At 37.3% G+C, this 11,618-nt stretch overlaps 1 pseudogene across 1 annotated transcript; it reads right to left on the bottom strand.

The window, feature by feature from the left end:
- Positions 1-1,062: 1,062 nt before the first annotated feature.
- On the bottom strand, positions 1,063-7,148 carry LOC149052260 (uncharacterized; annotated as a pseudogene). Its single transcript, XR_016179178.1, has 5 exons — positions 7,067-7,148; positions 5,713-6,027; positions 4,223-5,289; positions 2,992-3,760; positions 1,063-2,463 (listed from the first exon to the last, which is right to left on the bottom strand). The product of XR_016179178.1 is annotated as an uncharacterized LOC149052260 (transcript).
- Between the last annotated feature and the right edge of the window lie 4,470 nt (positions 7,149-11,618).

Raw genomic sequence — 11,618 nt, 5'->3', positions numbered from 1 at the left:
GACACTTGGAAATTGCAAGAGTTGATTGCCGGTCACGGTTCCCAAATAATTAAATGACTTGCAGTCGAGACAACCCATACATTCCAAACTATGTTGATGAGGACCTTCTAAGCGATCTCGAAAAGATTTACAAATCTCATATCTAGCGTTCAGTTTACTTTGACTCAGAATTATTGCACTCAGAAATTCCGTGATACCATGCGAGATGTTTTGCATGCGCTTTAATTCCCAAAAGAAAAAGAAAACGGATAAGGAAAAGGAAGAACAATTACATCGTAAAAAATTGGTTGGTGTACCACTTGCTCGAGTTTAAAAAATTCTTGATAGCTAACAACTATTCAGCGAAGTGGAAGTAGGTAGTGGTTGATATTTATCAAACCGCTGGTGATATTTACCAATGATGCTGATGCGAGTAGTTGTTTTGGTGTATACTAACACAGTGAATTAAAAACTAGCTATTTAAACTAAATTATTCCTGCAACGATTACAATGCTTTCTGGCGCAAGTCCCGCGTAAATCTCCCAGCGTTGAAAAACTGAGAATATTCGGAGTTTGACAAGGTAATCAGAGAGCCCCTTCAGCATTCTCTACTGTGTCAGTATATACCTCTCATGAATTCTGAAAACTATCATAATTCTTTTTTTTTTTTTTTTTTTAATCTAAGGTCGATAGTGGAACGAGACCTTCAGAGTGAGCTAGCGTCATTCTGTGAAACAATAATATACCATGAGTGAATTAGACTTGTAATTGATACAAAATACTCTAAATTACAATAGCTCTGAAAATAATTGGACAAAAGAAACCATAGTAGGCAAGAGGGAAATGTTCTCATCGACAATTCTTTTCCAAATTTCAGAGATGTTTGGCCTTCTTTCTTGTTTTCTTTTTTTATAAAGCGTTAACACTTGGATTAGGAAAAGTCACTTGGAAAACGGCATATGATATATGACAACAGGCAACAACCCAGCTATCAGGACAAAAAGTTTTAGCACAACCTAGTGGCCCATCTATTAAACATAGCATATTAAAGATACGTAATTAGTAACAATGTCTGGGAACTTCTTTTGTAAAATGATTCGAGCTTTATTGTATTTTCTTCAGCTCAACTAATAGGTAATGCCATGTATTATTAGGAAATACTTCGATAAATTTGTTGTTGTTGTTATTGTTGTTGCATAAAATTGCAATTTGGCCAACAGTCAGCCACTGGATTGTAATACATGTAACATTTAAAAACTAATAAAAAATGATATGAAACACTGACAGCAATATTTTGGGTTTCCCTTAAAGAACCATACTAAAGTTTCAATATTTTACTGCACAAAAATAAATAATTACAGCTATTTCATGAGAGTTTATACCATAACTTCTCATACACTAACTGTTGTACATGATCACACAATACATTTGGTACCTATTGCTATATTAAAGAACTACTTGTGCAAACCACTTTTAGCAATAGCATAATCAAATGACATTAATTGCAAATTGACTGAATTGTGACAGTACATAAACATCTAAATACAATATTCTTATTAATCTAACATGTCATGTTATGTGATCACTGATTTATTTCAGTCTCTAACCAAAATAATTACTGTTGTCAACCAATTCAGCTTATCATGATCCAACTTAGGAAAATGTTTCAGAATGTAAATATCTAGAAATGAAAATGTATCTTGGGACTCAATCATGTACAGATGTTCATTGAGAAAGTACCAACACCAAATCCACTTTCTGCAATCTGTTTTCCTTTCCATAAATTAAAGCTCCGTAATGCTGGACTCTAACTGAGTTTGGTAATGGTATTATTTCATGAACTTTTTCTGATGGCGCAGAAGTGTAACTTGATATTTAACAGACACAGCTTGACTGGAATCTTCCCACTGGCACATAAAGGCATGTTCTGGAATAACTGACTCGAAATGATTCGCCCAAATCTCTACAGGTTTTGAATACCTGTTACACTGAGAATGCCTAGCATACCATTCAACTAATGCTAGAAGGTGGGTGATCTTTTGAGATTTTCCATTCTCCATTTTGATAGCCACATCATGTTGCAGAAAGTCCCTAATGGTAGCAGGTCTACTAGAGTCATCAAAGGCTGTTGGTTCCAAGCTGAGTCTGCTGCACAACGGTATCCTTTGTATAAAAGGTCTTGAACTTATCACAGAAGCTGGAAATATGGATGATTCTACCACCAGCATACATGGCCTCGTAAGTCTTCTGTAGTCTCCTCACATCATCACTTTCAATTGCATCCCCTTTTAATTGGTGGTAGTGGTACTTGAGTCTCAGTTTTACTAAGGTTAACATTCACTGGACTGCCAGTTTCAGATTCAACCATGTTGCAGAACTGCTGGACACGGACACTTGCTTCTAGTAAATTTCCTTTTTGCTTGCCTTCACGATCCATAAGTTGCTGGAACTCTTCCATGCCTCCTGGAAATATAATTTGAACTCCTGGGGATAATATAATGAAAACCAGTTAACATATTGTTCATAATGTATTCTGATACATCTAGGCATTATGCAAAGGCTTACACAAAGCAACATGCCACAAACAGGGTATCAGGCCTCTGGCAGGTGCAAGGTTAAAATTAAAGTCCACCATAAAATTTTGATAATAACAAAACGTTATGTGATACTTTTGTGGACTTATTATCATTCGTTTTTAATTTGACAGTCAGTTGTTTGGTCGGTCGGTCATTCAGGTCTGGTCAAAAGCTAATGAGTTTTGCTACTACACTGTATAAGTGCTTTGTTGCCACAGACCTAATGGCCTGTCTGCTTTAAACTTTTATATTTATGTAACATGTATACATGTACATATATGTTTGAATATGGAGCTTCGAGTGTTCACATATTTTTTTTTCATTTCAAAGAATATGGCGTGACTGCATTCTATCAAAATGTCAAGAAAGGAAAGACCAGTTTGAAAGAATTAATTTTCATTTTTTAAAATTTATTAGAGAAGAGTTTAATACCTACCAATATTAACATTGTTTGTATGGTAATCTCTCATAATTCCATTGTACCTCTCAGATGAGAAGCACCAAAAAGAGAAAACAGGTCCATAACCAAGTATGCAATCCTTAAAATGGCCATGAAGATGCATGTTTGGTGTGCACTTCTCCTTCCAGCAGAGGGCTTCTAAACATTACACAAAATCGCATCCGCTTGTGGTCAGCTTCCATACACTCCTCCTTGGTGATAACTTTTCTGCAAAGCAGTTGACAGGCATGTACAAATGCTGTCCACATTCCATTGTGTCCACTGGGTATTGCTCCCTTTAAAGCAAAAAAGGAGTAAATACACACCCAGTTCTTCCACTGGTCACCAGTGAATCCCTTAAATCCTTCAGAAATTTTGCTTTCGATGCACACAATTTCAGATGGTGGCTTAACAAGACTGACACGTTTCTGTTCTCTCTCCAAGTCAGACTTACTCAAAATTCCCATTTCAGTCCAAGTCTTAAGAACATGTTTGGCACCCCCAAGAGGCAAGTTATGCATGGGATCAATCAGTGCGAATCTTATAGCATCATAGTATGGAAGCTGGAACAGGACAGAGTAATGTGCTCCACTTGAAGAGGTAAACTTCTGGGCATCACTTGGTGTTTTAGCTTGGCAAACTTTCTCTGCATATGCTCGATGGTCTTCATTAGATTGCTGTTCCCAGCTTTCTCTATCAAATCCTGAGAAAGCAGGTTTATCACCAAATGATGCTCTTGGAAATTTTTTAAAGCATTTGCTGCATCCTGAAAATAAAGTAAAATACCACATAAACAATGATGCCAGTGCAACAAGCATGTATTTACACACACAACAAACATATATCTGCCAACCTTTTTTGAGCCAAGGGTGCAAGATTTTTATCCTACAAGTGCCAGGATTTTTGATAGAGAACCTGATCATATCTGGAGATAATCCAAAGACTTCGAATGCAGTCCCAAACAATTCCAAACTTCCTAACACATGAAAACACAACCTCGTCTCTAGCACTTCCCTTCTAAAAGTCAGAGGATGTATTAGCTCAAACTTTTCTGCTAGGTGTGAGGAATTGGTCAGCTGGTGAGGGCTGACTTGAGATTAAAGTTTTTGATTCCCAAGACATGTGAGTTGGTAGGTATACATACACAAATACAAAAAAAAAATAACCAAGGAGTTATTATTAAAATTGTATAAAACACTCTAGTTATAGTGCATCTTTGAGCACTCACCTTTCTTTGCAGTATGGCCAATAAAACCTCCACATTTCTAAGTTGCTGGTGTATCACTTGACAAAGCTAAGATAGCAGCTCAGAACATCTCCCCAGTTCCAGAAATGTTTGTGTCTAAGATAACTCCATCTCACAAGTCAATAAGGTCATCTACTAATGGCTGCAGGAAGGAATTGATATAATGCTTAGGATCCTTTGGCCCAGGAATTATTCCAACAACAATAAGATTTTCAGGTTTGAAGCGTTCCTCTTTTGGAAGGTTCATTACAACCATGTAAATGACACAAATGGATTTTGAACCATGAAGAGTGGGCTGAAGCCAGTCAATGTTCAACATGAGAGCAAAGTTATTGGTATAGCAAGATAGGGCTCTCCATCCACATACTGAAACTCTTTCCAAACTCTTCCTTCAAAACAGTCTCCAAGAACATTGTCTGACAGCTGAGTGGAACAATTTCTCCACTTATCACAGTTTTCCATGAAGTTTGGCTTGTTAATAAGGTCTTGTAATGAATCAGTAACCTTTTTAAAGCACCTCAGTTTTTAGGATACAAGAATGTCTTTCCTGCTCTTGACCTCATAACTTTCATCAGAACGGAACCACATGGCCTCCTTCGGGCTTGGTGTGGGTGGCGTGGATAACTCACATGACTGCATTTTGCTGATACAACCTCACCATTTGGCCTTTGGCAAACACATTCATCAAAATTATAGAGAGTTTTACACTTAAGGCAAACTGCATTTTTAATAAAACTGTCCTTCTGAAGGCCAAGATTTTTCGAATCATGTACGATGTTTCTGGGATGATCTTGGCAAAGTTAATAAGAACTTCTGGTTGCATCATCTTACCAATACCAGATAAGAACAGCTTGAAAAACTTTAAGACTAGAACAACAGCCCTGTCTGCAACTTTGAACATTGCCTGCCACAGAAGTAAGAATAAAAGCAAAGCCCTCAGTTCTGTGCAATCACTTCCTGTTTCCTTCTGTTTACCACATTTTTTTTGCACTGTTTTCCATTTCATGAGAATACTCAAAGCTCTGCGTATTGTTCTCTACATCATCCTCCTGAAATGAAATAACAGTACATCAGAAACAATAGCAATAAATAGTACTCAAGGTTCAGTATACATGTACATCATTCTGCATGTATTTACATCACTTGTGAATAAAATGAATATCAAAATATTTCACTAAAAGAAGTTTTATACATTAAAGCAGGGCAGTAGCCACACTGTAGCCTAAGGCAAGACAAGGCACTTGCCTCATCTAAATTTTTACCTAAGATACAACAGTAAAACCTAGCTTAAGTTGGAAAAGTAATCCCCAGAAAACATTTTTCTATTGGTTTATGAGAGATTAAGCTACCTAAGAAGAGTGATTTAAGAGGAAAAGCCATGTTATGAGGGTCATTAAGAGAGATGGCAATGTTATGATCTGCTCTTTTTGTATTAGTTTGCTGTATGAACCAATAATATTCTATAAACTAACCAAGAGTTGCTGTTCTGATTGCATGGAGCTTTCATGTTTTTCCACTGAGGACTCCTCTGGTAACATTTCATCATCTACATCATTTTCACCACCACTAGAATCTCCTTCTGAAAAGAACTGCCTGTCTCCATCATCCCAACAAGGAAGAGCACCTTCATTTTCTGAATCAGAGTCCATGTCTAACTCAAGCTCCACATTTTGACTAGAGAATCCACATGCAATATCACCATATAGTGTCTGATTCTCGTAGAAGGTACTTTTGCTCACTTTTCTTGCAGTGATTACAGTAGAACTTGTCACCAATTCTAGGAGTGACTAACAACACAAGATGAATGTCAGATTGATCAGTATCAATGAGCTGATATACAGTGAGGCTCCTTTTACAGAGCAACATGCAATAGCATTGCTACAGGTGTATTTCCTGGGGTATAAAATAACAACCTTTACACAACCTTTGTGTACCCAAGAGTCAAAAGTAAAACAAAAGCAAATAAAGAAAAATTATTATTATTAAAAAGGTCAATTTGCATCAAGCTGTTTACATATAACATTGTAAAACAACAGACTGTGTTTTTCCACATCTGAATGTCATTTTCCGCAGAGAACTGAAGTACTGTACATTTAATTGATTGGTGGACCTTATGTTGATACATAGGAAAAAGTCAGAAAAATCCTGGCCCTGCCCCAACAAAGTTTTGAATGTAATTACATAAACACAGCACATAACAGACAGCCTGGACAGAGCTGTAAAAGTACTGTGCATGTGGCATTGTTGTTAGGGGCTGTAACCTGTAACCTGTAATACCTGTTACAGCCGAGCTTAATTGATATTACAGGTTTTACAGGTGATAGTTACTATTTAAAAAACTGTTGGTAATGCTTTCAGATGTTCCAGCAGAGATCTTGGACTCTTGTTTTTGCTGTAAAATTTTGGTTTGTGTTCAGGAGATATGTCTTAGCACTCTTACCAGTCGGTCTTTGGCGAAGGTTTAAAGCGCGCAAGTTCTACCTAAGTCTTAACTGGAGTAAAAAATGGCGCTGTTCATTTTTTTTTCCGAAAATTCCGCCATTTCACGTACGTGTTGCTATGGTTTAAAGTTGTCGTCCCCAGTTTCCCCCACGCGCGAGTCTCTACCATGCGCAGGGGTTTTTCAGTTCTGTCCAGCCCGCGCAGAACAAGATTCTTCCTTCTCTCAAAACGGCTTAACTTTGAACCATCGCAAATAATCAAGAGTATTATATCTTGTGCGACCCGGGCTTAAAACACTATGAGGACTGAAGGAAACTTTTCAGGAATTTCAACTATCGTCGACCTATGTTCAGAAAGATCAACCTCGTTATTAACTCAACTCACCTTTCACGTTTAATCTCTGCAAACTGGACTTTTCACATATGTGATCATAATAGAAGCTTTCCCCAAACCAAGAAGCGCAGTTTCACAAAATTTCCTTCTCAATTGATCCGTACTTTCACCTATTATGCTGCCTTGGTGAAGAACTCTCAGCAACTATTAATATGCTACCGAGTTAAGTGCCGACAGTCATGCCGACAAAATGCGTGACATTCAATGAGAAAGCGCTTATTGGTTAGTCTTACTCACGTGGTTGCTCTAGAAGTAGATTATTGGCTTACGGGTCGCTTAGACGAAATAGGAGGGAAAGAGAAGCGTCGCTCGACCTGTGGACGCGTCACATAATCTTCGCTGGACGATTTTAGTTTTGACATCGATGTGGCTGCATCTTTCTTCTGGAGCGGTAATACCAGTACCACTTTGAGTCGACGACCATTCGGCTCAAGCTCATCAACCGGCGCCCGATCAAGCGCAGTTCCATCCCATCCAGAGCCTTTACGAGAAGATTCTATTAGAAATCGGGAGAACCTGGTGGTCTCAAACCGAGAAATTCGACAGTTGTTCGACACAATCAAAGAACTTGGGGATATAGTAAAGCGGCAAAATGCCAAACTAAACAGTTTGAGCGTGGAACTGGAAAACGCTTGTAAAGAAGTGGCTGAGGTGAAGACCGAACTACAGACTGTACGACACAAACTCGATCGCCAACCTCAGTCGACTGAGAAGGAGAATATCCACCGTGGGCCTGTTCCAAAGCAACTAAAGGTTTGTGCAAATTTTTGTTCCAGCACTGTAGCAATAGGCGTTTCCTTTTAAGCTTCGATTCTGGTATGGGAAGTATTTTAAGCTTATAATAAATACACGGGGGGGGCGGCCTCAAAGATTGCTCCAGTGTATGAAGTTTTGAGAATGTCAGACATCATTTGCCAATGGTGCCTGAAAATCAACTTCTGCAATTCAGTTTTAAAGCTAGTGAAAAAGGTTACTCCACATAGTTCAGTATAGATTGTTTTTTTCTGTAATAATTTACAAAAATGTCCTTAAGTTAAAGAAGATTTTATTGTTCATTGAGGTGACATAGATAAATGAACATTTAATCATTTTTCTCATGATTTAGATTCAGGCTATCAAAAGTTTGATTGGGTGTTTCAACAGCTACACTGCTAGTCTTCTACATCAGGTGATGAAGTCAAATGTTTATGTGTTGCTATATGTAGCACCTTGGTGTTTTGTCGTTGGTACATTTTGGCCCTCCATCATTGGGATATTTTGATCTTCATTATTATTCCAACCAGTAGATGTTGTTCTCCCGTAGGTCAGCTTTTTTACTGAATAGCTGTTATGCTTTTTGATTATGGGCATCCATGCTTAAGGAATTTAAATTCTGCTGTCATTATTGATGAAGAAGCCATCCACATAAAACTTTACCCTAATAACATCATTAGAGAGAGTGGGATCAAAATTTCTGAAGTGTGGATGGATACAGTTAAAAAGCATCACAGCCGGTCAGTAACAAAGCGGACCTATGAGGGAATAACATCTGCTAGTTGGAATAATAACGAGGATTGAAATGCACCAAGGACAGAGTACTACAATGTACCAATGACAAAACACCAAAGTACTACATATAGCAACATGTAAACATTCAAACTTGCTGCCTGACAAAGACTAGCAGTGTAGCAGTAGGAAACATTGCTGTCAAACTTTTGATAGCCTGACTCTATGTCATGAGACAAATGGTTAAACATTTATTTCTTTATTTGTCCCTAAGTTGCTTGTTTTTGTAAATAAAACATCTTGTATTCTGGCTAGAAATTTTAAACCACACAATTGTAAGCATAATTTGTTACCCATGATATTATTAGAATTTGAACTTAACTCCCTTATTTAACTTTTCACCTTTAATTTCACATACACTGTTCTTATAAGAAACGTTAATGTTCTTAAAATTAATTTTGTTTGAATTTAAGGGTGATGTGCACTTGTTGCACAACAAACAAGAAGTTAAACTTTAGTTTTGTGGAAGTGAAGGGTGAGTAAAAGATATCTATTCAGGATATTAAGAGTTCGTCTGTGGAATGTTTTGGAAATGCACCTATCATCAGCCATCTCCTGGAGGGGGGAACCTTGGTTAAGGGAGGGGACTTTGCAAAGGGTGTAGTCAAAGAATTTAATTTCCCTTTCTAGGTGGGGACAAAGGACAACCAAAGTTAAGAGATTGTCCCTCCTAGAGGGGTGGCACATTTCAAAACAAGAAGCCACATTAAAATTTGCTGGACAAATTAAAGCTTTGCTTACTTGTGACTGAAAAGCAATACTTTCACAAGACAAAAAAAGATTTTCTACCATGCTTAATAGTCTGCCATTTTGATCCAACCAAACCATAAGGAGATGGAGAAGCCTGTGTTCTTGTGTATTGTGGTCTTTTCTGTCATTTAAAACAACTTGAAGTGACTTGTTTCTGGCTCTCTGCAAAGTCCCCTGATTTTTTGCGATTGACTGGCAAATGGGGAAGACAGGATTTTATTTGTCTGTGATTTTCCCTCAAGCATTTTTCCTACAAGCAAACTTTGTTGGCCATGTGAATATCTCATTTAAGTCAAGACGCTGAGCAATTGGCCTTGTTTACTTTTCATGTCTTCACAGATCTTGACAAAGTCTCAGTTCATAAACACACAAAAATTTTATCACCTTCCAAACAAGCTTGGTCAATAACTTAAACCTATATTTAGTTTTGTTCGTCTTTATGCACCTTTCTAACAAAGCATTACTACTATAACATATTGCATTAGCTGGTTTCACAAACTGAAAAATTAACAAATGATGCCACTTTCTCTCTCTCTCATCTTGATTGGAACATAATCTGCCAGCTATTGCAAACAGTTCAAAAATCTGTGGGAAGAATCCTTAAATAACATAGAATTTTGTGGCGATCAACTCCATTTATTGTTGAAGTAGTATTAGATGTACTGAAGACCTTTGTAAAGAATACTACAGTTTTGGATATGCCACAGTTAATTTGATTGGAATGATTTCAAACAAGCTTCTTGAATTATTGTGCTCTTCAAACAGCTTTTATGTTAAAGAATTGGCTTCAAAAAGGCACTATCCAGCTCAGTAAATAACCAGGGCCCACTAAGTTGTTAACATGGTATGACTTGCTTAGAATTTATTGTTGTTTTTGATAAAATTTTATTACTCTCTAATATTAGAGTATAGACATTTCTTTTTGTTATTCTTGTCTTCATATCTGACTGATGAAAAAATGTCTTTTCATAATACTAAAATTATTGTCGTGGTGTAATGATTTATGTAAATATTGAAAATGTTGCTTTCATCCATGTCAAGCATTAAGCACTTTTAGCTTAGTATATTTAATTATTACACACAATCTAAATTTTTTCCCTTTTTGTGCATAATGTTAGACTTATGCCCCATTCACACCAAAGCTTAAACATGTTTAAAAGTTGTTTTGTTAAACACAGTTTAATTTTTTTTTTCTTCATAGAAACTATTTAACCGAATATTTTTGACTTGAATGTAGCACATTGGAAATGCAAGTTAGCTAGTACTTGAATCCAATGGAAAATCAAGTTTTTCAGGTCTCTGTTTATAATTTTCATTCAATGAAAACCAGTTTAACAAAACATGTTTTGCTGGTGTGAATGGGGTATTAGTTGTTAGTCATCACATGATGAAATAGATTCTGTAAATTGGCCATTTTGAGGATTATTTATTAGATATTAAATAATTTATTGTTTTAAGAGTAAAGGTTCTGAGAAAAATACACTAGTAAGAGGGTGCAGAATTATCGGGAGAATTCGTTGCTTTTTCCAAGAACGCCTGATAGTATGTAGTGTGGATCAAGAATGCCGAGTGAAATTTCTCGTACCGTGGAATATCAAAATCTAGAATACGAATCTATTCTTCAAGTATCGAGAAATTTCGGGTTCTTGAATATCAAGCCATTCTCATAGTAACGTGGAAAACCGGCTTCTAGAATACAGACCGATTTGTCTAGTACCGTGGAATTTCGGGTTCTTGAATACTACGCGATTCTCGTATTACCGTGGAAAATCGGGTTCTAGAATACAGATCGATTCGTCTGGTACCGTAGAATTTCGGGACAAGAATACTTAGTGAAACTGTTCTCACGGTGGAAAAGACAATTTTTAGAAAGACACGAAAGAAAGACACAATTTGACTGACCGCAAGCTCGTATACGGTACGCCATTATTTGCGGCAAATCTGAAAGTATAAGGAAATTTCCAGGTCTCCACACGCCGCGTTTCAATGACGTATCCTGACATCGGATTTTCCATGCGACGGGTTAGGTCCGATTTGGAACGAATAAAGTTCCTGACACTCGGTGGACACATCGCATGTCTTGGAACACGGTACGTCCGGATATGTCCGTGTTCTCGAAGAATACGGGTCTGTATCGTGTGGTTTCAGCACCGCGATACGCCCTATCTCACACAATGTTGGTATTAGCCATACCCAGCTACCGAAACGTACTCGTAGTATTTACGAAAAGCTAAACGTAACGATCGGT

The sequence above is a fragment of the Pocillopora damicornis genome, chromosome 1, assembly GCF_964200805.1.
Source record: "Pocillopora damicornis chromosome 1, jaPocDami1.2, whole genome shotgun sequence".
Taxonomy (NCBI): Eukaryota; Metazoa; Cnidaria; class Anthozoa; order Scleractinia; family Pocilloporidae; genus Pocillopora; species Pocillopora damicornis.
The sequence above is the reverse complement of the archived record's forward strand: the minus strand, read 5'-3'. Positions and strand labels throughout refer to the sequence as shown.